This window comes from Hordeum vulgare, chromosome 7H (genome assembly GCF_904849725.1).
Source record: "Hordeum vulgare subsp. vulgare chromosome 7H, MorexV3_pseudomolecules_assembly, whole genome shotgun sequence".
Classification (NCBI taxonomy): Eukaryota; Viridiplantae; Streptophyta; class Magnoliopsida; order Poales; family Poaceae; genus Hordeum; species Hordeum vulgare.
In genome coordinates, this window is record NC_058524.1 from 70,215,721 (window position 1) to 70,243,710 (window position 27,990).

At 46.8% G+C, this 27,990-nt stretch overlaps 1 pseudogene; it reads right to left on the reverse strand.

Moving 5' to 3' along the window:
* Nucleotides 1-8,652: 8,652 nt before the first annotated feature.
* Nucleotides 8,653-27,957, reverse strand: LOC123408318 (annotated as a pseudogene).
* Between the last annotated feature and the right edge of the window lie 33 nt (nucleotides 27,958-27,990).

A 27,990-nucleotide genomic window follows, 5' to 3' on the forward strand; every position in this document is an offset into this window, starting at 1 on the left:
ATGGTGGCGAGAAGGTCGCGGCCGAGGAGGCCACTCTCCCTCAAGATATTGAGGTGGGCGCGAATGAGCGCCACCTCAGGATGCGGCTTGGGAGTCTTCGCGTCCCAGTTCTACCGCGTCGGAGGGGCGATGGCGAACGGGGGCATGTTGAGGGCGTCCTGGGCCGGGTCGGTGCTCCTCACATAGAAGAACCCCTTCTGCAAATGCTTGATCGAGTCTTGCAAAGGCATTTGGGGGAAGCCGGACTTCGGGCGGTGATGCACCAACGCGGCCCCGCACAGCGTCATGGGGCGCGACCCCTTGAGCTTCTCCACCTCGGATTTCTCCATGGCGATGGATTGCTACTTGAAGAAGAACAAGCTGCACCACAGATCGACACGAGGCTCGATCCCCACGAAGCCCTCGCACAGGACCACGAAGGCGGCCAGCTGTAGTATGGCGTTCGACGCCAGATGATGCGGCTGCAGGCCGAAGAACTGGAGCCACTCGACAAAGAAAGAGCTAGCCGGGTGCCCGAAACCCCGGTAGAAGTGCTCGATGAAGACCACGACCTCTCCCGCGACAGGTGCGGGAGAGGCCTCGGAGCCAGGATGGCGCACCGACACTTGGGAGGCCCGGGGCAGCAGTCGATGATGACGGAGCGTGTCGATGAGCTCCTCGTCGACATCGCTGCCCAGCCAGGCCCCCTGCAAGGACGCCTGCTGCACCGACGACCTCTTCGAAGAAGATCCACTTGCCATGACAGCGGGTGGCGAGAGCTCGAAGCGGTCGGCGGAGGCCTCGACGGCGAAGAAGAAGGATACGAAGGGTGCGAGCTCTTCTTCTCAGGGCGCAAGAAGGAAGAAGGTACGGAGCAGGGCGAGAAGAGGGGGCGAGTGGCCTCCTCGAAACCCTTGCGTCCCATTTAAACCCCCACGAAGCATCGTGGGGAGGGGATCCGGTGCGCGATGGGCCCCATTAATTCCGTGTATTATGGGCGGTAACGCCCCCCTAAGCCCAACCGTCGCGGGGTAAATCCGCAGAGGATCTCCCGCGCGCAGGCCAAGGGGGCATCGTGGCGGGACCCAAGGCCCACGCCCGGTCCCGTCAGCAGTAATCTCCATCATTACGCCAGGCGGGGCCTAGCACGTGGCGTTCTCCGGGCCAGTGACGACGGGACCGAGGCATCGCTTCGAAGCTACCCGGCTCCGAAGCCGGCGTCCTTCGCCACAAACAACAGCCAAAATATTAAGACAAACCAACAAGCCGGTGAGGCCGCTCGCCGGCAGGCGGCAGACATCGCCAGCTTCGGGGACTACTGTCGGGGGGATAACCTCGGGGTAGGCTCATCAAGCCCGTTCCTTCATTTCCGGCCCAATGGACATGAAGATATAGAGTATCCCAAGGCCCAAGTCTTCTGACCGGCTGGGCTTCGCCTACCGGCTGGAAGACGAGGCGGCCACCTTTCTGGCCGGCCAGGCAGCCCCTGCCGTCTAGAATGCAGGCGGCCTCCCCTTCAGAGCGAGCCTGGTCCCGCCAGCCGGATCGGGGAGGAGGCAGCCACCCTCGAGCCGGCTGACCAAGCAGGCTAGCCGGCCGGGGATCACCTGTCACATCAGATCATAGGTCAGGAAAGGACCTCACGATTAAATGTAGCTACGCGTCAGCAAAGGTACTGGATCAAGACGCCCGGCAGGTACGAACGTCGGCGGCCACGCCGCTGACCTACCCCGGCTCTGATCCATCACCTAGCCTGATGTCGGACCGTCACACTCCCACTCCATTACTGCACTCGGCGTGGGGAACAGTGGAGGCGGTCGTACTGCCTACCCATGAAGAATCTCGTGGGGCGACGCTTGACGTACAACGCGTGCTCAGCGTCAACCTTACGCGAGAGCCCCATTGGCCAGCCGGCGGGTCCCATCGGTAAACGAGACCATCCAGCCGGCGGGCCCCTCATCGACAAGACAAGACTCTTGTGGGCCCCTAGCCAGCCGGCGAAGCGGCCAGCCGGGTCCCATGCTTGTAGCTTTTATCCATATTGTAGGCTGGCAGGTTCGTCTATAAACCCCCCCGGCTGCCCCCCATGCAGAGGGGCCGATCACTTGCCAGTCATTCAACACTACACACTCACCCACCAACAGAGTGCGAGGTAGAGACGAGCCAGCTGCTCCCCTCTTCCTCCTCCCAACGCAGCTCCAGGAGCAACATTGTACTATGTTCCCATACATCAACACACCAGCAGGATTAGGGGTATTATCTCTACGGAGAGCCTTGAACCTGGGTACATCGTGCGTCTCATGCATGTACCGACCTCGTTCCCAGCGCCCACCTTTGTCCCTTCGGTTCTCACCGACTTTAGCCTACCCATGGCATATGTTGTGAGTATTCACCGACAGTGGCCTCGGGGCGAGATGGCGACCCCCGCGGTTCCCCTTCATATCCATGCTCTCGTTTCGGGTGTACTGCCTCCGTTCTCGAACTTCCTCAACGCGGTGCTTTCGCATAACCAGATCGACGCGCTCCACCTTGACCTTAGTTCTTTGGTTCTCCTCTCGGCCTTCGCGTTCTTGTGCGAGGCCTTTGTTGGCGTTACCCCTTTCATGGCGTTGCATCGTCACTTCTTCTCCCTTGAATTGGTCTCCGATGAGTAGTGCTCCGGGTGCGCGTCCTTGAAAATGGCCGACGCATCGGCCCCCGGGGCCCCCGACGCCGAGCTCCTCCCCGAAGCAGAGGGGTTCCAGCGGCAGTGGGTGCTGGTCAAAACTACCGAGGCTGGAACCCTATTCCAGCCCCCAGCGACCCCTGCGACATCGAACTGGGGGTGGATGCGCGAGGAGCTTAATGACCCCCGGCCCATGCTGGTCCTAACCAAGTTGGAGAAGCTGAAGCGGTCGGGGTGACGGTGGCGATGGTGGTGTGGGAGTTTATCTGTCGGTGGATCGCTCCTCTTCAGCGCCACTCTCGTCCGATGTGGGCCTACGCTGGACCTCGTGACCCAATGAGGATCCATGTCTTGCCTCTCTCCCCTGACGTCTTGTGTGAGTTGCTCCGTTGGCTGACCGGTGGCGATCCTGACGAGCTTCCCCAGAATGACCTCCCATTGTATAACTTCAAGGCCCTGGAGGCTCTTGTCGCGGAGATGCCGCTCTTCGATGAGTGGGGGTTCCTCCCTTGGGGGGACATGTGCCCCCGGGGGGACTCGACCCTTGGGGTTCAGGCGCACGAAAACTCTGGTTGTGTCGTCGCTCCCGCAGCCGGGGCGGGCGGTGTATCGCCACTCGCTGCCCCGGCTCTTGCTCCGGGTTGACCCGGGGTTGGTGGTGATGACCGGTCAACGGTGGAAGTCGCCTCCCCCACCTTCAAGCTTCAGCCGAGAGCCGTCGGGTCTCCACGCCAGGCCACCCGCGTCGGCCAGAAGAGGAGGTCGCCTCAGGGCGGCCACCCCACAATGTGGTGCGTGATACGTCCATTTTGCATCATGCTTTTATGTTGATATTTATCGCTTTTTGGGCTGTTATTACACTTCACGGTACAATACTTATGCCTTTTCTCTCCTATTTTGCAAGGTTTACATGAAGAGGGAGAATGCTGGCAGCTGGAATTCTGGCCTAAAAAAGGAGCAAGTTTGAGATACCTATTCTGCACAACTCCAAAAGCCGTGAAAATCAACGAGGAATTATTTTGGAATTTATAAAAAATATTGGACGGAAGAAGTACCAGAGGGGAGCCACCAGGAGGCCACATGCGTGCTAGGCGCGGCCTACCCCCCTGGCCGCGCCTAGGGGGCTTGTGGGCTCCCTGTTGACCCTCTGGCTCCCATCTTTTGCTATAAGGAGGGTTTCGTTCCAGAAAAAATCAAGAGGAGGCTTTCAGGAGGAATCGCCTCCACCACGAGGCAGAACTTGAGCAGAACCAATCTATAGCTCCGGTAGGGCCGTCCTGCCGGGGAAACTTCCCTCCCGGAGGGGGAAATCATCGCCATCGTCATCACCAACACTCCTCTCATCAGAGGGGACTCATCACCATCAACATCTTCATCATCACCATGTCATCTCCAAACCCTAGTTCATCTCTTGTAACCAATCTCCGTCTCGCGACTCCGATTGGTACTTGTAAGGTTGCTAGTAGTGTTAATTACTCTTTGTAGTTGATGCTAGTTGGATTACTCGGTGGAAGATTATATGTTCAGATCCTTGATGCTATTAAATATCTCTCTAGTCATGAATATTATTATGCTTTGTGAGTAGTCACTTTTGTTCCTGAGGACATGGGATAAGTCATGCTATAAGTAGTGATGTGAATTTGGTATTCCTTCGATATTTTGATGCGTTGTATGTTGCTTTTCCTCTAGTGGTGTTATGTGAACGTCAACTACATAACACTTCACCATTATTTGGGCCTAGATGAAGGCATTGGGAAGTAATAAGTAGATGATGGGTTGCTAGAGTGACAGAAGCCTAAACCCTAGTTTATGTGTTGCTTCGTAACGGGCTGATTTGGATCCACTAGTTTAATGCTATGGCTAGACTTTGTCTTAATTCTTCTTTCGTAGTTGCGGATGCTTGCGAGAGGGGTTAATCATGAGTGGGATGTTTGTCCAAGTAAGGGCAGCACCCAAGCACCGGTCCACCCACATATCAAACTATCAAAGTAGCGAACGTGAATCATATGAACATGATGAAAACTAGCTTGACAGAAATTCCCGTGTGTCCTCGGGAGCGCTTCACCTCCTATAAGAATTTGTCCAGGCTTGTCCCTTGCTACAAAAGGGATTCGGCCACTTTGCTACACCTTTGTTACTATTGTTACTTGCTACTTGCTACGAATCATCTTATCACACAACTACCTGTTACCGATAATTTCAGTGCTTGCACAGAATACCTTGCTGAAAACCACTTGTCAGATCCTTCTGCTGCTCGTTGGGTTCGACACTCTTACTTATCGAAAGGACTACGATAGATCCCCTACACTTGTGGGTCATCAGTGGGCTCCGGTGAAGAAGAAGTGGGTCGCCGTAGACGAGTAAGCGCCCGTACCCTCCTTCGCCCTTTCTTTCTGCGCCTCCCTTTTGAGCCTTTGTTCTGAATGCTCTCCACCGGCGACAGGAAAGGCGGGTCGGTGCTGCCCGCCCCTGAGATTGCCGAGCATCTTGTGGTTTCTTCCCTCACACCGCGCAGGGTTCATCCTCCCAAGCCCCCGATGTGTGAGCCGGCCGCGGTCCTCTTCTCCCCTGGCCTGAGGCTCCCACGGAAGGGGCCATTCTCCTCGCCTGCGGCCCCTCCCGGAGCCATGCTGCGCCCCCTTCCTGCCCCCTCCTGCCTGGTGATGGGGGACCTCAGGGGGCGCTCCCCTTTGATGTAGCGCAAGCACGGGAGCCCCCAGCCCCCGAGCATAGGGCCGGGCTGTGGGGCCCCTCGTGCCCTTCTCCCATCCGCCATGAGGAAGGCGAGAGCTCTTGCGGGCCACTGGAACCTGTCGAAGGTTCGTGTGTCACGCCGTGGGGCTTGCTCCGGACCGTGGCGGACGCCCTTCAACATCTGAGGGCGGGGCTTGCCAGCAACGAAGCCCGCCTGGAAGGTGAGCGCCAGCTCCTTGCATCAAGGTGGCGCCAGCTTGGAGTTGCCGTGAACCTTGGCCGTCTGCAGCGTGAGAATGCCCGCGCGTAGGGATGAAAACGGAGCGGAAACAGACGGAACTGAGTGCTATCACATTTGTTTTCATATTGTAATCCAGAAGTGGAAACGAACACAGAAACCCCCGAAATGAATACGGAAACAGATAATACCGGAAACAGACATGGAGCGAATACAAAGCGGATATAGAAATAGAAGTGGGCGTTGACCAGAACTTTAAAACCCCTTGAATCATAGAGTAATACAGGCAACAACAAGAATTAATGAATTGGTAACATGTCTACAAAATAATTTGATTATGTTAGCAACATATACAAGTATTGTATTAGTACATGGCAATTGTGTATAGGGTCTAGCTGAGTACATATATGGTAGTATAAGTTGGGCCTTGAATGATCCATTATGCTCATTGTGTCATTGGGTGTTATTTGATGGTTGGGCTACAAAGCAGCCGTAGGCCTATAGTAAAAATGGGAAATTCCATATTCACGAAAAAGGAAAGTTCCATTTCCTTAGATGTTCCACCGGAAAACACTCTTCCGTTTTTGTTTCCGTTTTCGCATTAAAAATTCCATTTCCATTTCCATTTTGCAAATTTCCATTTCCGCTTTCATATTTCCTCCCCGTTTTCATTTTTCCTTCGGAAAAGCGGAAATTTTGCACTCCATTTTCATCCCTACCTGCGTAGAGGCAAAGGGGTCCCTTGCCGCGATGGCGGAAGCTCGTGAGCGTGCTCTCTCCGAGGCTCAAGAGGCTGATTGTCGGCGTAGGGCCTCCGAGTTGCCACAGGGAGCTTTGCACCCTCAACGTTGATCTTGAAGAGCAGGCTCAGCTGAGGGCCACCATAGGGGGTCCTCCTGCTCGGTTCTTCCCTGTCAGCGTGGGTTTTTGGGCGTCCGCTGATTCGCTGGCGCTTGTAAAGGTGGAACAGAGCATGGAGCAGGAGCGTTTGGAGGTGAGGGAGCGCCAGGTGTTGCTTGCTGTGGAATCCCTTACCTCTCGTGAGGCTAAGCTTCGGTAGGAAATCGACAGGGGGTGGCGGAGGCTCGGCGTTCCCTTCTTTTTGACTATCGTGCGAAGCTGAGGCTCCAGGAGTCTCGCTTCCGCGAGCGCCACGACCACCTCAAAAACGAGGTCAATGCCCTCCGGAAAAGGTTGGGTCAGGAAGTGAAACATCGGCAGGTCAGGCTGGATGCCCTGGCTACTGCCGAAGGTAAACTGTCTCTTCTTTACAAACAGGTGAAAGGCGCGGCTTCCATAGTTGGAGAGACCTCCGAAGAGGCAACCCATGCTCGCGGCCTCAAACTTGAACGCTCCCGGATGTTCCAATCCCTCGACAGGAGAGCCTCCCGAGCTTTGGGCGACATCTGCGGTGAGGGTGTCTCGAGCCCCCTAGTCCTTGATGACGTTGGGTACTCGGGCTTCTTCCTCCATGTTGGGTACTTGGGCTTCTTCCTCCATGTACTAGGTTTAACATCAACTTTGATGTATCTGGAGGGTACCTTTCAACGCGTTCTCTGAAGATGTGGTGTGCGCAATGCTTTCCTCCTGGCCGTGGCCGCTGCTAGCCCCGTGTTATCGCGACACTGACTGTCTATCCCGTGAGCATGGCTCCGTTCGTGACGCTTCCTCCCTGCTTGTGGAGCGGTTTGAGGACCCTTTCGGCACTCTGTGTATGAAGGTCCCGGTCCCGCACATTTCCCTGCCGTCGTGAGGCGCAACCTGTTACCAAGGTTGTTCCTCACAGGGCAAAGCCCCTACGCCCTGGGTGCCCACATGGGCGGCACCTGGGTGGCCGAGTGGCCTTGCGACCGGTAAGGCTCCTAATGCATGTTGCTCAGGAGTCCCCCTTGACACTCAAACCGCTCTATGTCAACAGGTCCCAACCGTGCACATTTCCCCACCACCGTCAGGTACAACCACGAAGGGCGCATCTAAGGGGCATGGCCCCGCCTCTCCTGATACCGACCGGAATTCCAGGACAGCATCAAAGAGGGCAACTAGCCTTATGACCGGTAAGGCTCCTGAGGCGCGCCTCAGGAGCCCCTTTGGCGCTCGAGTGATTCCCCATTCCGCCCCTCTTGTGGTTACCTCGGGAGGCCCAGTGGTCTCCTGAGATTCCCGCGAAACATCAATGAAAACAAAGGGAGAAAGAGAACTTGAGTTTTGGTAAAACGATAGAACATAGAGAAGAAATCTCCGCCCTTCTTTTCTTTTCAAAACATTTAGCAAAGAGATCTTTGAGCCTTTGACAGCTCAAAATACAAAAGGGGAGGACCTTGGGGGTCACAACTTGGCGTCCGGCGCCTAATCTATTCACCGCCTCCGTCTCCCCCAGCGCGGAGCATAGGGCTTCCACTAGGCGTGGGAGGGACCCCTCCGTGTCCTCGGGGGGCGGGGCGTATACAGCCTTGGCTCTTTATTACGTGAAAGTGTCACGGTGGGGGTGTATCTGGGAGGTCGTGAGGATGCTTTGGCCTCCCGAGTGTCCCTACCCCCGAGGCATAGGCGCCTGATGCCTTTTGGGTCATTGGTGGACCATGTCGATTTTCTTTCCAACTGCGGGCAAAGTCGTTGGCGAACTGTGTTGATTGCCTCTGTCTTCACCCAGCGCGAATCGTAGGTCATCCACTCATTGTGGGATGGACCCCTTCCGCGTCCTTGGTGGGCCCTGGGCGTATACAGCCTCGGCTCGTTATTACGTGAGAGTGTCATGGGATGAAGTAGGTTCCGGAAGGATTGAAGGATGATGCAGATACGTCACGGGTCGATGCAGGTCCCGGGGACACTTCGGGAGCCCCATGCCTCACACGCGCGTGTCCCGCTCGTGGTCCCCGGGCTCGTAGCGGTGTGGCGTGGCCTGCCTTGAGCGAGCCCTCGAGCGTGGGAGGAGCCCCCAGCGCTCGCTGGCCAGAGAGCTCGCCCAGACGGTAGGTCCTCAGTCCCCGAGGCGCTACCCCAACGCGCCTCGCTGGGGCCCCCTAGGTTCCCACGTCGGTACCCCTGGGTCATGCCCCCAGGCCGGGCTAGCCCAACCTCAGGGCAGTGGCGGGTACCCGAACACCTGCTGGCGATTGAACGAATCCCACACTGGCAACATGGGCGTGTGTTCCACCCACAGTTCCCACGCGGGCGTCGTGCGCCGCGGAGGCAGGGTGGATATACCACCCCTGGCCTCCAGGTTAGGATCGTATGGCCCGGGAACATGGGCGTGTGCTCCACCCTCAGTTCCCAGGCTGGGGCCTCTCGGCCTGGATACAAGGGTGCGTCCACCCTCCCCCAGGCGAGAGGTCCCCGGTCTCCAAACCTAGACATCTGCCCGAAGTAGCTCCCGGCAAGCAGGTGTGCCCCGCGAGGACACCCACGCTGGGCGTCCCCGCGAAGCCACCCCCACGGGCCACCCCGGCGGTGCTGTTCATACCTGTTTGCACAGGGGCTGCCCGTGGGATCACGCGCGTGCTTCCTTTCGCAGTGATGGTCTGCGTTGCTTCCACCGTAGCCCGGACGTGTGCCGACGCGGTCGTCGTTGAACTGTGCCCGCCTGAAGGGGTTGATGTAGTCGGGTCTCCGTTACTCCCTCCTCGTTCCGTGAAGCACGTCGGGGGACACCGAACGACGCCCCCCCCCCAGCGTGGCCAAATCCCGCGCGTCCAACAGCTCCCGCCGAATCCACACTGGGGCAGGTCTGAGTGGATGTTTGGGGTGCACCCGCGTGGTTCCCCTATTGTAGCCCCTGGTGTTGCGGGCCGACGAGCGCGGTCCCCACGGGGGTGCGCTTGGGTCTCGCGGCGACATCACACCCAAGAGCATGCGTGCGCCCGTCGACGCGGCGGCGGCGGGCGGCGTGTCAGTGTTACGTCTCCAACGTATCTATGATTTTTGATGGTTTCATGCTATTATCTTGTCAAACTTTGGATGTTTTGTATGCCTTTTATTTATTTTCTGGCACTAACTTATTAACTCAGTGCCAAGTGCCAGTTCCTGTTTTTTCCATGTTTTTGACCCCTTTCAGAGGAGGATTTTGAATGGAGTCCAAATGGAATGAAACTGCCAAAAAGATTTTTTTCTGCAACAGAAAAAGATCGGAGAGCCGGAGAATCAGGGCAGGGGGCCACCAGGGAGCCCACAAGCCCTCACGGCGCGGCCAAGGTGAAAAAGACCTCGATGACGCCTAGAGGGGGGGTGAATAGGCTATTTAAAAACTTCTTCAGATTTGGCTTGAAACTAATGCGGAAATAAACTAAGAGGGTACTTGTCAAGCACAAATCCTAAATGCACTAGGCACTGTAACGTGTATCAACAACACGATCTACCAACATGGACACAATACTGTTACTAACAAGCACAAGTAAGTTACACAAACTTACTTGAGCTATATCACACGACAAGTAGGTGAACAACACAAGATACTAGATCACATTGTATCACACGATATATCAAAGGCTGCAAGTATGAACGTGTGGATATAGAGGGTATGCTTGAATGATTAATCTTGTACAAGAAATAGCCAACACAATATAATGAGCACAAACAATATGCAATGTATGTATGCTCAAGTAACACAAGTAAACCACAAGTAAGGAGTTAGGGTTAAGGATAACCAAGGTCACTGAGACGAAGATGTATCCCGATGTTCACTTCCTTGGAGGGAAGCTAGTCACCGTTAGAGAGGTGGATGTTACCACGAAGGCACACCAACGCCACGAAGGCTCGCCCTATTCTCCCTTTGAGATAACACCACGAAGGCGTTTCTCAACCACTAGTGGTAAGCCTTTGAGGTGGCTTCCAAACCCTCACAAACTTTTCCGGGGGTAATCACACGGATTGATTCCTCTCCGAAGAACTCCTACCGCCTAGGAGTCTCCAAACTCCAAGAGTAACAAGATCACGGGGAATGATCAAAACTTGCTCAAATCTCAAATAGCTTGGGTTGAGAGGAGGAGAGGGAGACGATCTATCTTTTGATTGGAACAACTCTCAAAGGGGCTCACAAATGCTCTTGGGATCTAAGATTTGGTGTGAGCAAATGTGTGTGAGGTAGAAGTGTGTTCTTATGAGGATAAGGCTGTGTTGGGCTACCCTCTCACGAAGTGGGAGGGGGGTATTTATAGCGGGGAGAGAAAAACAACCATTGGGGACACTTTAAGTTACACAGGGTCCGGACGTCCGACAGTTTCCGGAAGTCCGGGCGTCCGCGAGGGGTCGGACGTCCGACAGGGGTCGGTCGTCCGAGGCCTGTAGATATCACTGAAAATACTGTGAATTGAACAGCGACCGGACGTCTGGAGAAGACCGGAAATCCGAGTTATTCGACTCAACTTCTTCTGGTGGGAGGTTCCGGATTTCCGAAAGGGGACGGACGTCCGGGCCTCGGACGTCCGGAGGGAGCTGGAAATCCGAGTTATAGAGCTTATGTTCTTTTGGTGTAGGGCTCCGGATTTCCGAAGCTGGTCGGACGTCCGGCGCTCGGATGTCCGGAGGGAGCCGGAAATCCGAGTTATAGAACTCAAGTTTCTCTGGTGCATAGTTCCGGATTTCCGAAGCTGGTCGGACGTCCGGGCCTCGGACGTCCGAGGCATTGGTCCTGTTTTCTGATAACAGCAGAGCAGTGGAGATGTGGTAAGAGCAGAACAGTGGATATCTAGTTTGAGCAAGTTCATCACAAAACCCGTGATCCCCTCTTAATAGTGCGGGATCCCTAAAGACTCAAGAATTATAAAAGGGGTACCGATGATCCATACTTGAGTGTATACTTTTATTCGCTGATCATCACTCCACACCACTAACGTCAAAGGAACTGATACCTTTGAGTTAGCCCTTTCACTTGAGCTTGATATTGTTGTTCCTTCTTGGCTCAAGTTGAAAGCAAGACATGATGAAGTCTTCAAGCAGCTCTCCCATACACAATGTGGAAATCCTAGCTTATGTATTCATCTTCATTTGTCCACCATGTGAACATCCACAAGAATCAAGCATGTAGTGCTCAGGAATGCTTATCTTGATCTCGTCCTTGTTAGCACATGAGCTTGTCCTTATCAACACATGATCATTAACAATAGTTTCAATGATATATCCGTGCTGATCCACTTGAACTTGCACATCACAATCTTGATGACGATCACCACTTGACGTCATCCTTCATGAGTTGTATGAGATCTTCCTTTTGACGCAAGCCCATGGAAGCACACCTAACCCCCACATAGGAGTCTCACAAAGACCATGGGTTAGTACACAAACACGTAATGGACAATGCTTACCATACCATGGGATCACTTGATCCCTCTCGGTACATCTTATACACTTTGTGTGTTGATCATCTTGATTTACTCTTTGTCTGAGATCTTGATCAACCTAGTGTCTCTATGACCATTCTTTGCATAATACCTTGAATACCATCTTGGTCATCATATAAACTCCTTGAATACAACAGATGGACTTCAAGAAGTGCCTATGGACAAATCCTATAAATATAACTTAAGGCAACCATTAGTCCATAGGAATTGTCATCAATTACCAAAACCACATATGGAGATATATGCTCTAACAATCTCCCCCATTTTGGTAATTGAAGACAACCACTTCAAGAGAGTTTATATAAGGAAATAAGCATAACCAAGCGCACACATACAAGGTAATAATGCATGTGTGCAAGATGTAAATGCTTATGCAATAAAAGCAAAACCCTCTAAACATATCCAAAGTAAACTCTCTAAACTTCTCTCCCATTGGCATCGATTGCCAAAATGGACGAAAAGTTTGGAAAGCCAATATAGTAGGTGGTCCTCCAAAAAGTGTGTACTTCTCAGCAAATGAGTGCAGAAAAATACACAAATACAATGATAAGTAGTTGGAGGAAAACAAACTATATTGAGGACCCAAAGATTGCAAATAAAAGGATCGTATGCCACAAGGACATACAAAGATAGAGGCAAGCAATCAAAAGATTCCAGATGGAACAAACAATCATATGGTCCTTCGGACCACATGAATAGAAGATATTATGATAAAGGCAACAGAGTGTTTTATCAAAAACTAGAGAAGCTCCCCATGATTTGTGCACTAATACGAGATTTTTGTATTTGATACAGGTGCACAAAATAGGATCGTTGCTCCCCCAAAATTAATAAAATCACACAACGAGTGCAAGAAGATAGATGAGACAATAAGCATATCAATTGCACAAAACAAATGGTTGAGCAACATGTAAAGGAAGCAACTTAAGAATAAGCTCAACCAAAGTAATGTGTGTGAGTCATGGCAAAGCACTTGAGAAGACTAAGATAAGGATGAGCATTACTCATCACATAGTCTTGATGAAATGAGATACAAAGTGCAAGACATATCATTCCCACACACACATACTAGAAATGGGTTCACAAGCTTACTAATAAACAAAATAAGAACCAACGCTTGTGACAACCCATTGTGAAGATAGGAAGTAAGAACCTTATCAAGAGGAGGGATACTAATTGAAATGGCAAAACCCTCATCAAGACAAGCATGAGGAAAAATAATCTTCACGACCAAAGAGTGCATCAAGATGTAGGAAAATAAGATACGCACTCAAAACAAATCCTTTCACGAAGCCACCAAAAACTGAAAAAGGAAATGTAACGATGGACGTGAAAGAAAAGAGGATATCAATTAGAGATGTAACTTCTCTTATGTGTAAAAGATTCTAAGTAGAAGACAATCATGATGATATATATCCACAAAGAAGGATATACACACAAAATGGTTACAAGAAGGAACAAACTAGATATCCAAAAAGGAAGTCATAAATATATCAATGAGATCTTTTGCTTCGAAGCATAGCACATGGCCTAATATTTTCTTATTGTATAATATGAACTTCCAACATATGAACATCAACGACATCCCAACTAGTAGTAAGACATCATCGTTCGGATGCTTTGAGTAGGCAAACAAGTACTACAAGAACGAATCAAGAGATTCATGCTATGATGCAACCTGGAAAAGAAAAGACAGGTTGGGGCCTTTGCAAGAAAAGAATGCATGAAGTGGATACTTGTTACCGAGACAATATTGGATTGATGTAGTAGATAGTTGTTCTTTGATCATCCTAACTTGGCTCCAAGAATCACATGGTCTCAACACCTTCCTTATAGGTGAGCCGAGCATCCAATGCATCTCCAGTTGTTCCTGGAACAGCAAAACAAACAAAATGGTGCCCAAACTCATTGGGACCAAAGAGTTAGAAAACCAGCAATACATAGGACAAACTCCACATACATATGTGCATATAGATATGAAATTGAATTTCATGCACACTTTAGCCAATTTATGACAAGGTGGAGTTTCCCCTATATATTGGGTCAAAGAAGGAAAGCAAGCAAAAGAAGTTGTATATAGTAGCTAGATACGCATGCTCAAGACTCTCAAGAATCAACTCAACACAAAGTTGATAAGTCACCAAAAGACAAGGTATCAAGTGATAATAAGATCCTAAAACAAAAAGAACTATCACTTGAAGGATATAAATTAAAAGATACCTCAAGGAATGAGATATCCATTGACACATGCCAAATAGAAGGCAACAAGAAACCAATTGAATGAGAACAAACACGAGGTATCTAGTTTCCAAAAGAGAGCTAGGTTCCAACAAACCAAGCCCTCGACAAATTTTCATGATGGCACAAAGCTTCATAAATAGCAAGACTTGCCTCCCATCAACACACACTTGATGGGGATCAAAATATTTTATGATGGGTGAATAAAGACAGTGTTCTAAAGAAAATAGGATAGCTCCCCCAAGGGACGTGCATTATATAGAATTTGCATTTGAATACAAAGGAACACGATGGGATCATCACTTTCTCTATATCTATAAAAACACTAGACATGTTAAAATAGATTCATAAGAGGCAAGGAAGACAAACGAAACACAAAATCCAATGTAAAGATGATTAGCAATTCCTATCACATGATGGGAATACCAATTGTCAAGGACAAGAAGTATTTTCGAAGTGATACTCATTGGTAGATCACAAATATATCCAAGATCATCTTTACCCATAAAACGCAAGCAAATGACACTTGTAGAGCTAACATGCCACCTAGGAACAAGATAATTTACAATATCAACACTAAGTGGCAACACGTCAAATGTACACATTTCTAGGTTTGTAATATGCACATAGCATATTACTCCCCCATAATGTGATAAACCAACAACATTAACAAGTGGCAAATTAAAACCAACAAGAGATACTTAATGGACCATATAGAATTTGAATTTCTCATGAGTAAGACATACCACATAGAAACTAGATAATCTTGAAGTATCAAAACTAAGTGGTATTCCCCATGTATACACATTTATAGGATTGTGAGGTGTGCAAAGCACATCACTCCCCCACAATGGGATAATCCATTAATCTCTCACAAGAGCCAACAAAAAAAATATAAACAAGATGCAAAAAGGCTCAATACAAGACTCAACATGTACATGATATGCAAACCAACATACCCATACTCGATTACTCAAGATAAGCAAGTTGGAAGCACAACATATACAAACACATGCAAGGTACGAAACCACAACATGCAAAGGGGCGAGCACCTAACAATGTAAACAGTTTAAGTATAAGTTACCGCAAGGAGGCACATTGGATATAAGATAGAAACTCGATAATCCAAATGACTTGGCTTGAGATAATATGAATGATGAAGACCCCTTAATTCTTCATTATGTATCCAAGTCTCTAATGTCCTCCATAGTCACCTATTGATCAAGTTTGAGCTAGTTGGTCCCCAACTACGTTGGGTCCTAAGAGGTTAATCACAATAGGCTTGGCAACCCAAATGGTTCTTTTCTTGACACCATTTTGAGTACCAACAAACTTGGCAAACACATTGCCAACCTTATCCTTCCCAAGGGAATAGATATCATCAATAGTGATTGGGTTGGATAAGTTACCTCTCGTGCAAGACGAAGCGACGTGACCCTTCTCACGACATAAGTAGCAACATCTACCCTTTGTTTTCTTCCCAGTTGATTTCTCACCTTGGGGAGTGTTGGCTTGGGTCTTATTGGGAAGAGGCCTTCCTTCAACTTGTAGCTGAGTGTGTGATTGAGTTTGTGGCCGCTTCCCTTGTTGCTTGTGACTTTGAGACTTCGTCTTCAAAGGGAAAGATCTAACATGGTGCCCTTTAACTTTGCACTTGAAGAAAATGATTTTGGCCGAATTCTTAACTCGTTTTAGGCCACTCTTGTTCTTGTTTGAGTTTACTCCAACATCATTTTTATCATTCGGAGATGTTTGCTCACACAGGACGTTGTTGAGTGTGGACATCCCTTCATGACACTGTTCCAAGTCTTTCTTCAAAGAAGTGACTTGGCCCTTGAGCTCTTCGATTTCCTCTGCATGGTTAGTTTTAATGCAAATACTAGAGGAAGTGTAAGTTTCATTGTTAGAGCAACAAGGCAAGGAAAGTAATTCATCACACGAGGTAGCAACATTATGAGTAGACGAATTACGAGGACTAACACATGGAAATATAGTACTTTGACTAGAAGTAGTGCCATCGTCCACATGAGGCTTATTTGATGTTACCTTGGTGATGATAGCCTTATGAGCTAACTTTTGCACATTATAGGATGTTAGAAGATCGGCATGAGAGCTTGTGAGCATTACATGGTTTTCTTCCAACTTCCCATAATTGCTAGTTAGTAAATCAAGTTGAGCACGTAGCTCAATATTCTCCTTCAATGTTGATACTTCGAATGAGGTAGAGTTAGATGTACAAGTATCATCAACAATATGAGAGGAGTAAGTAGCAAATAGAGACTTCTCATGAGTAGATTGAAGCTCCTCATAGATCTTAGAGGTTTTGATGAGCTCTCCCTTGACATTATTGCATTCAAGGAGAAGGACCTCAAAATCCTTTTTAAGTTTATCATGAGCAACTTCAATCTCTCCTTTTGAAGATCTTAAGTCTCTACATGCTTGATGACTCTTCTCAAGTTCATGTTCAAGTTGTTCACTTTTAGCTTGTTCATGATTAAGTGAATCATTACAATTTTCAAAGTAAGCAAGAACATCTTGGAATCTTTGAAGAGCGTTATTTTTAGCTTTATGAAGAATTTTACTAATCACATAGATATTTTCGGTCAAATCATCATCATCATCCTCATCGCAAATATCATCGTTATTGCACAGGGAAGATGATGCCTCATTATCATCTCTTGCCATGAGGGACATGTGAACTGGAGGAGTTGATGATGATTCTTTTGGTGAATCAGATTCTTCATTAGTCAAAGGTACTTCATATTTCTTGATTTCCCCTAAATGATTAGTCATAGAGCAACTAGGGAGAAACAAGATATTTTGATCAAGAGGACACGAGGAAGCAGGCATATCACCACAGACATTTGTCGAGGGATCTTTAGGTGAAATGCATGACCTATCAGCACAATAATTTACACTATGTGTGGTGCTAGATATGCTCGGTCCATAGAGGCTATGACATTTTCATCAACATATATTTCTTCACTCACCATGTCATTACCTTGTGAGATTGAAGATGCTGAGGTGTGCAAGCAATCGGATATGGAAGTAGTGGTGGACTCTTTAAGATCGAAAAGAGTGAAGAGCTCATGCACCAACTCCTTCATCATAATACCGTCTTCATCAAGATTGGACCCACCATATATATCTTCAAGTTTAGTCCAAACTTCATGAGCTGACTTGCAAGTCGAGATAGACTTAAACACTTCAGGACTTATGGTTCGATGAATGGCAAGAAAAGCCTCACAATCAAGATACATCTCATTAGTAGATGAAGATGCATCATCCTTTTTGTCGGCAATCCCTACAAGAACAATTCGTAAAGTATTTGGGCCCATGGCCAGAAAGTGATGAAGCATACGAATTCTCCATAGGGTATAGTTTGTGCCATCAAAGTCAAAGATGTCATTGTGCACTAATCCAATAGTCGACATCGATATTCTCTAGGTCGTGAAACCTAATTAAAGAGAGACCTAGCTCTGATACCAATTGAAAAAGACCTCGATGACGCCTAGAGGGGGGTGAATACGCTATTTAAAAACTTCTTCGGATTTGGCTTGAAACTAATGCGGAAATAAACTAAGAGGGTACTTGTCAAGCACAAATCCTAAATGCACTAGGCACTGTAACGTGTATCAACAACACGATCTACCAAGATGGACACAATACTGTTACTAACAAGCACAAGTAAGTTACACAAACTTACTTGAGCTATATCACACGACAAGTAGGTGAACAACACAAGATACTAGATCACACTGTATCACACGATATATCAAAGGCTGCAAGTATGAACGTGTGGATATAGAGGGTATGCTTGAATGATTAATCTTGTACAAGAAATAGCCAACACAATATAATGAGCACAAACAATATGCAATGTATGTATGCTCAAGTAACACAAGTAAACCACAAGTAAGGAGTTAGGGTTAAGGATAACCAAGGTCACTGAGACGAAGATGTATCCCGATGTTCACTTCCTTGGAGGGAAGCTAGTCACCGTTAGAGAGGTGGATGTTACCACGAAGGCACACCAACACCACGAAGGCTCACCCTATTCTCCCTTTGAGATAACACCACGAAGGCGTTTCTCAACCACTAGTGGTAAGCCTTTGAGGTGGCTTCCAAACCCTCACAAACTTTTCCGGGGTAATCACACGGATTGATTCCTCTCCGAAGAACTCCTACCGCCTAGGAGTCTCCAAACTCCAAGAGTAACAAGATCATGGGGAATGCTCAAAACTTGCTCAAATCTCAAATAGCTTGGGTTGAGAGAAGGAGAGGGAGACGATCTATATTTTGATTGGAACAACTCTCAAAGGGGCTCACAAATGCTCTTGGGATCTAAGATTTGGTGTGAGAAAATGTGTGTAAGGTAGGAGTGTGTTCTTATGAGGATAAGGCTGTGTTGGGCTACCCTCTCACGAAGTGGGAGGGGGGTATTTATAGTGGGGAGAGAAAAACAGCCATTGGGGACACTTTAAGTCACACAGGGTCCGGACGTCCGACAGTTTCCGGAAGTCCGCGCGTCCGCGAGGGGTCGGTCGTCCGAGGCGTGTAGATATCACTGAAAATACTGTGAATTGAACAGCGACCGGACGTCCGGAGAAGACCGGAAATCCGAGTTATTCGACTCAACTTCTTCTGGTGGGAGGTTCCGGATTTCCGAAAGGGGACGGACGCCCGGGCTTCGGACATCCGGAGGGAGCCGGAAATCCGAGTTATAGAACTTATGTTCTTCTGGTGCAGGGCTCCGGGTTTTCGAAGCTGGTCGGACGTTCGGCGCTCGGATGTCCGGAGGGAGCCGGAAATCCGAGTAATAGAACTCAAGTTTCTCTCGTGCATAGTTTCGGATTACCGAAGCTGGTCGGACGTCCGGGCCTCGGACATCCGGAGGAGGCCGGATGTCCAGGCCTCGGACGTCCGGAGGAGGCCGGATGTCCGAGGCATTGGTCCTGTTTTCTGATAACAGCAGAGCAGTGGAGATGTGGTAAGAGCAGAACAGTGGATATCTAGTTTGAGCAAGTTCATCACAAAACCTGTGATCCCCTCTTAATAGCGGGATCCCTAAAGACTCAAGAATTATAAAAGGGGTACCGATGATCCATACTTGAGGGTATACTTTTATTCGCTGATCATCACTCCGCACCACTAACGTCAAAGGAACTGATACCTTTGAGTTAGCCCTTTCACTTGAGCTTGATGTTGTTGTTCCTTCTTGGCTCAAGTTGAAAGCAAGACATGATGAAGTCTTCAAGCAGCTCTCCCATACACAATGTGGAAAGCCTAGCTTAAGTATTCATCTTCATTTGTCCACCATGTGAACATCCACAAGAATCAAGCATGTAGTGCTCAGGAATGCTTATCTTGATCTCGTCCTTGTTAGCACATGAGCTTGTCCTTATCAACACATGATCATTAACAATAGTTTCAATGATATATTCGTGCTGATCCACTTGAACTTGCACACCACAATCTTGATGACGATCACCACTTGACGTCATCCTTCATGAGTTGTATGAGATCTTCCTTTTGTCGCAAGCCCATGGAAGCACACCTAACCCCCACATAGGAGTCTCACAAAGACCATGGGTTAGTACACAAACACGTAATGGACAATGCTTACCATACCATGGGATCACTTGATCCCTCTCGGTACATCTTATACGCTTTGTGTGTTGATCATCTTGATTTACTCTTTGTCTGAGATCTTGATCAACATAGTGTCTCTATGACCATTCTTTGGATAATACCTTCAATACCATCTTGGTCATCATATAAACTCCTTGAACCCAACAGATGGACTTCAAGAAGTGCCTATGGAAAAATCCTATAAATATAACTTAAGGCAACCATTAGTCCATAGGAATTGTCATCAATTACCAAAACCACATATGGATATATATGCTCTAACACAAGGGGTCGCGGCCACCAGGCTTGTGGGCTCCCTGAGGCCCCTTTGCCCTAGGTTTTGCGCCTATATATTCCATAAAAATCCCAAAAAATCAGGAGATCATCGAAACTACTTTTCCGACGCCGCAAGCTTCTGTCTCCGCAAGACCCCATCTGGGGCACGTTCTGGTGCCCTGCCGGAGGGGAGATTCGGACACGGAGGGCTTCTTCATCAACACCATGACCTCTCCGATGATGCGTGAGTAGTTCACTATAGACCTACGGGTCCATAGCTAGTAAGTAGATGGCTTCTTCTCTCTCTTAGATCTTCAATACAAAGTTCTCCATGATCTTCATGGAGATCTATCCGATGTAATCTTCTTTTGCGGTGTGTTTGTCGAGATCCGATGAATTGTGGATTTATGATCAGATTATCTATGAATCTTATTTGAGTTTCTTCTGATCTCTCTTATGCACGATTTCATATCCTTGTAATTCTCTTCGAGTTGTGCGTTTTGTTTGGCCAACTAGATCTATGATTCTTGCAATGGGAGAAGTGCTTGGTTTTGGGTTCATACCGTGCCGTGACCTCCCCCAGTGTAGAAGGGGTAGCGAGCCACGCATCGTGTTGTTGCCATCAAGGGTAAAAAGATGGGGTTTTCATCATTGGTTTGACATTATCCCTCTACATCATGTCATCTTGCTTAAGGCGTTACTCTGTTCGTCATGAACTCAATACACTAGATGCATGCTGGATAGCGGTCGATGTGTGGAGTAATAGTAGTAGATGCAAAAAGTCTCGGACGTGATGCCTATATGTATGATCATTGCCTTAGATATCGTCATGACTTTGCGCGGTTCTATCAATTGCTCGACAGTAATTTGTTCACCCACCGTGATATTTGCTATTTTGAGAGAAGCCTCTAGTGAACACTATGGCCCCCGGGTCTACTCCACACCATATTTTCAGCCTTACACTTTTTACTTCGTTGCACTTTCCGCCTTTAGATCTCACTTTGCAAACAATCTTGAAGGGATTGACAACCCCTTTAAAAGCGTTGGGTGCAAGCTCTTTTGTGTTTGCGCTGGTACTTTGGACATGACGAGATTGTCCTACTGGATTGATACCTTGGTTCTCAAACTGAGGGAAATACTTACTGCTCCTGTGTTGCATCACCCTTTCCTCTTGAAGGGAAAAACCAATGCAAGCAAGTCTCCGCCAATGTGTCAATTTCTGGCGCTGTTGTTTGAGAAGTAGCAGAAGGATTTCTGGCGCCGTTGCCAGGGAGGATCAAGTCAAGAACTCATCCTAGTAAGTGTCAGAAACTCATCTCTTGCATTTACTTTGTTTGCCAGTTGTCTCTCGTTTTCCTCTCCCACACTTCACCAATTTGCCTTTTTCGTTTGCCTTTTTTTGTTTGCCTTTTCGTTTGCCCTTTTTCTCGCTTGCTCTTTGTTCGCTTGTGTGCTTGCTTGCTTGCTGAAGTCACCATGAATGAAAACATCAAACTTTGTGACTTCTCGAATACTAATAATAATGATTTTACTAGTACTCCAATTGCTCCCGCCACTAGTACGGAGTCATACGAAATCAATGCCGCTTTGCTGAATCTTGTTATGAAAGAGCAATTCTCTGGCCTTCCTAGTGAAGATGTCGCATCCCATCTCAATACCTTCATTGAGCTTTGCGATATGCAAAAGAAGAAAGATGTGGATAATGATGTGATTAAATTGAAGCTTTTTCCTTTCTCGTTGTGAGGTCGTGCAAAAACTTGGTTTTCTTCTTTGCCCAAAAATAGTATCGATTCTTGGGATAAGTGCAAAGATGCTTATATTTCCAAGTATTTTCCACCGGCTAAGATCGTCTCTCTCCGTAATGATATCATGAATTTCAAGAAACTTGATGATGAACATGTTGCACAATCTTGGGAGAGAATAAAATTGATGATTAGAAATTGTCCCGCTCATGGCTTGAGTCTTTGGATGATTATACAAATCTTTTACGCTGGCTTGAATTTCGCTTCTAGAAATATCTTGGACTCCGCCTTAGGTGGAACGTTCATGGATATCACGTTAGGTGAGGCCACAAAGCTCCTAGATAATATCATGACGAACTACTCTCAGTGGCACACTGAAAGGTCACCTACTAGTAAGAAGGTACACGGTATAGAAGAAATTAACTCGTTGAGTGCTAAGATGGATGAGTTAATGAATTTGGTTGCTAGTAGAAGTGCTCCTTTAGATCCTAATATATGCCCTTGTCTTCTTTGATTGAGAGTGGCAACGCTAGCTTGGATGTTAATTTTGTTGGTAGGAATAATTTTGGCAACAATAATGCTTTTAGAGGAAACTATGTTCCTAGGCCTTTTCCTAGTAACTCCTCTAATAACTTTGGCAACTCCTACAACAATACTCATGGAAATTACAATAGGTTACCCTCTGATCTAGAGAGTAATATCAAAGAGTTTATCAACTCGCAAAAAAATTTCAACGCGTCCATAGAGGAAAAACTACTCAAAATTGATGATTTGGCTAAGAGCGTTGATAGAATGTCTAGTGATGTTGATGCTTTGAAAGTTAGATGTGCTCCTCCCAATATCAATATGGATGAAACTTTGAAAGCTATGCGTGTTTCCATGATTGAGAGCAAAGAAAGAACCGCCCAAATTCGTGCTAGACATGAATGGCTTAAAAAGGCGTGTTCTCGTGATAAGAATCACGAAGATCTTAAAGTGCTTGGTGTGACTCCCATTGAATCTTTGTTTTCTTGTGTCAAACCAAATAATTATGGGGCTGGATATGAATCCACATTGGTTGAAAAGTGCCCCAATGATTCAGAGTCCATCGATCTTGATGCCAAAAGCATTGAAAGTGGAGTAGAAGATGTTAAAACTTTGAGTAGTAATGAAATTACTACTATGGATTTCAAGGAATTCAATTATGATAGTTTCTCCTTGATTGAATGCATCTCCTTGATGCAATCCACGTTAAACTCTCCACACGCTTATAGCCAAAACAAGCTATGATAAAATCTCTTGAAGAGGAACTTGAATTGGAAGTATCTATCCCTAGAAAGCTTCATGATGAGTGGTAACCTACCATCAAAATCAAAATCAAAAACTATGAATGCAATGCTTTGTGTGATTTGGGTGCTAGTGTTTCCGCGATTCCAAAGTCTTTATGTGATGTTCTCGGTTTTAATGAGATTGAAGAGTGTTCTCTTAATTTGCATCTTGCTGATTCTACTGTCAACAAACCCATGGGAAGGATCAATGATGTTCTTATTATTGCAAATAGGAACTATGTACCCATGGATTTCATTGTGCTTGACATTGATTGCAATCCTACATGCCCTATTATTCTTGGTAGACCTTTCCTAAGGACTATCGGTGCTATCATCGATATGAAGAAAGGGAATATTAGATTTCAATTTCCTTTAAGGAAGGTCATGGAACACTTTCCTAGAAATAAAATAAGATTGCCTTATGAATCCATGATGAGGGTCACTTATGGTTTGAGCACCAAAGACGACGATACGTGATTCTATCGCTTTTATGCATAGCTAAGAGTGTTAAACAATAGCGCTTGTTGGGAGGCAACCCAATGAATTTATCTTTTTCTTTCTGTTTTGTTGCGTCCACACTTTCATAATTCTGTTGTGATTGTGTTTTTTGTGTTTCTTTTTTTGTTTGAGCCAAGCAAAACCTTTATGATTAGTCTTGGTAATGGTTGTTCGATCCTGCTGGAAAAAGACAGAAACTTTTCGCTCACGAGATGATTTTTCATTTTTATTCAGAAACAGATTTTGAGTTGATTCTTTTTGCTGCTGGTTGATATACCTTTTTCCTAGGCAGTCGAAATGTTTCAGATTTTTCGAGGTACCAGAAGTATACGAAGTATACAGATTGCTACAGACTGGTCTGTTTTTGACAGATTTTGTTTTTGTTGAGTTGGTTGCTTGTTTTGATGAAACTATGGTTAGTATCGGGGGTACTAGCCATGGAAAAGTGATAATACAGTAGCCCAACACCAATATAGATAGAATTCAAGTTGCTACAGTACCAAAAGAGGTGGTACTTTGTTTTCTTGTGCTAATGTTATCACGAGTTTCTGTTTAAGTTTTGTGTTGTGAAGTTTTCAAGTTTTGGGTGATGTTCTCATGGACAAAGAGATAAGGAGTGGAAAGAGCTCAAGCTTGGGGATGCCCAAGTCATCCCAAGCCAAATTCAGGGACACCAAAAAGACTAAGCTTGGGGATGCCCCGGGAAGGCATCCCCTCTTTCATCTTCAATCCATCGGTAACATTACTTGGAGCTATATTTTTATTCACCACATGATATGTGTTTTTCTTGGAGCGTCTTGTATCGGAGGATTCTTTTTTTTGTCGTGTCACAATCGTCCTTGCTTCACACCTTTTTGAGAGAGAGATACATGCACTCATCGTGATTTTGCTAGAATGCTCATAGCGCTTCACTTATATCTTTTGAGCTAGATATTTTCGCTCTATGCGCTTCACTTATATATTTTAGAGCACGGCGGTGCGTGACTTGGTAGTTGGCTTATGCTATGAAAGTAGTCCCAAATGTGATAGGTGCCCAAAGAGGATACAAAAACCTCCATCTTCATGTGCATTGAGTAGAAAGAGAAGTCTTGATTCCTCTCAATTAGTTTTGAGACGTGGATTCGGTAATATTAAGAGTTATGTTAGTAGGGTGTTGTGAATCTAGAAATACTTGTGTTGAAGTTAGTGATTCCCGTAGCATGCACGTATGGTGAAGCGCTATGTTAGGAAGTCGGAGCATAATTGATCTATTGATTGTCATCCTTTGTGTTGAGGTCGGGATCGCGCGATGGTTAACACCTACCAACCCTTCCCCTCGGAGTATGCGTTTAGCACTTTGTTTTGATTACTAATAAAAACTTTCACAACAAGTATGTGAGTTCTTCATGACTAACGTGAGTCCATGGTATAGATGCACTTTCACCTTCCACCATTGCTAGCCTCTCTAGTGCCGCGCAATTCTCGCCGGTGCACAAACCCATCATATGCCTTCCTCAAAACAACCACCATAGCTACCTACTATGGCATTTTCATAGCCATTCCGAGATATATTGCCATGCAACTCCCACCGTTCCGTCTCATGACTTGTGCCGTCACTCTCATATTGCCATTGCATGATCATAAGATAGCTAGGGAGATGTTTCAACGTCATACGCCATGCTAGATCGTTGCACATCCCGGTACAGTGTCAGAAGCATTTCCTATAGAGTCGTCATCATATTGAGCTTTGAGTTGTGAGTAAATAAAAGTGTGATGATCATCATTATTAGAGCATTGTCCCATGTGAGTAAATAAAAAAAAGAGACCAAAGAGCCCAAATAAAAAAAAGGAGAAAAAAGAAAAAAGAGGCCCAAGTGCCCAAATAATAAAAGAGAAAAAGAGAGAAGGGACAATGCTACTATATTTTTCCACACTTGTGCTTCATAATAGCACCATGTTCTTCATGATTGAGAGCTTCTTGCTTTACCACTACCATATGCTAGTGGGAATCTTCATTATATAACTTGGCTTGTATATTCCAATGATGGGCTTCCTCAAAATTGCCCTAGGTCTTCGTGAGCAAGCAAGTTGGATGCACACCCACTAGTTCTCCTTTTGAGCTTTCACATACTTATAGCTCTAGTGCATCCTTTGTATGGCAATCCCTACTCATTCACATTGATATCTATTAATGGGCGTCTCCATAGCCTTTTGACCATCTCCTCCTTTTTGTCTCACAACCACCACCACACTCTATTCCACATATAGTGCTATATCCATGGCTCATTCTCATGTATTGTGTGATAGTTATAAAAAGTTTGAGAAAGTAAGAGTGCGAAAACAATTACTTGGCTAATACCGGGGTTGTGCATGATTTACATTAGTTGTGTGAGGATGATGGAGCATAGCCAGACTATATGATTTTGTAGGGATAACTTTCCTTTGCCTTGTTATTTCAAAAGTTCATGATTACCTTGCTAGTTTGCTTGAAGTATTATTGTTTTCATGTCAATAGCAAACTATTGTTTTGAATCTTATGGATCTGAACATTCATCTCGCGTGAAAGAAGTTGCAAAGGACAACTATGCTAGGTAGCATTCCACATCAAAAATTCATTCTTTATCACTTCCCTACTCGAGGACGGGCAGGAATTAAGCTTGGGGATGCTTGATACGTCTCCAACGTATCTATAATTTTTTATGGTTTCATGCTATTATCTTGTCAAACTTTGGATGTTTTGTATGCCTTTTACTTATTTTCTAGAACTAACTTATTAAGTCAGTGCCAGTTCCTGTTTTTTCCATGTTTTTGACCCCTTTCAGTGGAGGATTTTGAACGGAGTCCAAACGGAATGAAACTGTCAAAAAGATTTTTTCCGGAATAGAAAAAGATCGGAGAGCCAGAGAATCAGGGCAGGTGGCCACCAGGGACCCCACAAGCCCTCATGGCGCGGCCAGGGGGCCCGCGGCCACCAGGCTTGTGGGCTCCCTGAGGCCCTTTGCCCTAGGTTTTGCGCCTATATATTCCCTAAAAATCCCAAAAAAATCAGGAGATCATCGAAAGTACTTTTCCGCCGCCGCAAGCTTCTGTCTCCGCAAGATCCCATCTGGGGCACGTTCTGGTGCCCTACCGGAGGGGGGATTCGGACACGGAGGGCTTCTTCATCAACACCATAACCTCTCCGATGATGCGTGAGTAGTTCACTATAGACCTACAGGTCCATAGCTAGTAACTAGATGGCTTCTTCTCTCTCTTGGATCTTCAATACAAAGTTCTCCATGATCTTCATGGAGATCTATCCGATGTAATCTTCTTTTGCGGTGTGTTTGTCGAGATCCGATGAATTGTGGATTTATGATCAGATTATCTATGAATATTATTTGAGTTTCTTCTGATCTCTCTTATGCATGATTTCATATCCTTGTAATTCTCTTCGAGTTGTGGGTTTTGTTTGGCCAACTAGATCTATGATTCTTGCAATGGGAGAAGTGCTTGGTTTTGGGTTCATACCGTGCGGTGACCTCACCCAGTGACAGAAGGGGTAGCGAGGCACGCATCATGTTGTTGCCATCAAGGGTAAAAAAGATGGGGTTTTCATCATTGGTTTGAGATTATCCCTCTACATCATGTCATCTTGCTTAAGGCGTTACTCTATTCGTCATGAACTGAATACACTAGATGCATGCTGGATAGCGGTCCATGTGTGGAGTAATAGTAGTAGATGCAGAAAGTATCGGTCTACTTGTCTCGAACGTGATACCTATATGTATGATCATTGCCTTAGATATCGTCATGACTTTGCGCGGTTCTATCAATTGCTCGACAGTAATTTGTTCACCCACCGTTATATTTGCTATTTTGAGAGAAGCCTCTAGTGAACACTATGGCCCCCCGGGTCTACTCCACACCATATTTTCAGCCTTACACTTTTTACTTCGTTGCACTTTCCGCCTTCAGATCTCACTTTGCAAACAATCTTGAAGGTATTGACAACCCCTTTTAAAGTGTTGGGTGCAAGCTCTTTTGTGTTTGCGCAGGTACTCTGGACTTGACGAGATTCTCCTACTGGATTGATACCTTGGTTCTCAAACTGAGGGAACTACTTACTGCTCCTGTGCTGCATCACCCTTTCCTCTTCAAGGGAAAAAACAACGCAAGCAAGTCTCCGTCAACGTGTCAATTTCTGGCGCTGTTGTTTGAGAAGTAGCAGTCGGTGCCTGAGCTCATGTGCCACCAGGAGCGCGACATGTCTGTGCATCGGGTGCTGACAGACTCGGAAGGGGGGAGGAACAGCCTGAACGCGTGGAAGGGTCGGGGGACGGGGGGATGCCATGTGGTTGGTGAAGGCGGCAGCCCGTGACGCTTGTTGGAAGCCCATCCGGTGTGAACTTTGGCTGACGGGATGGCGGAG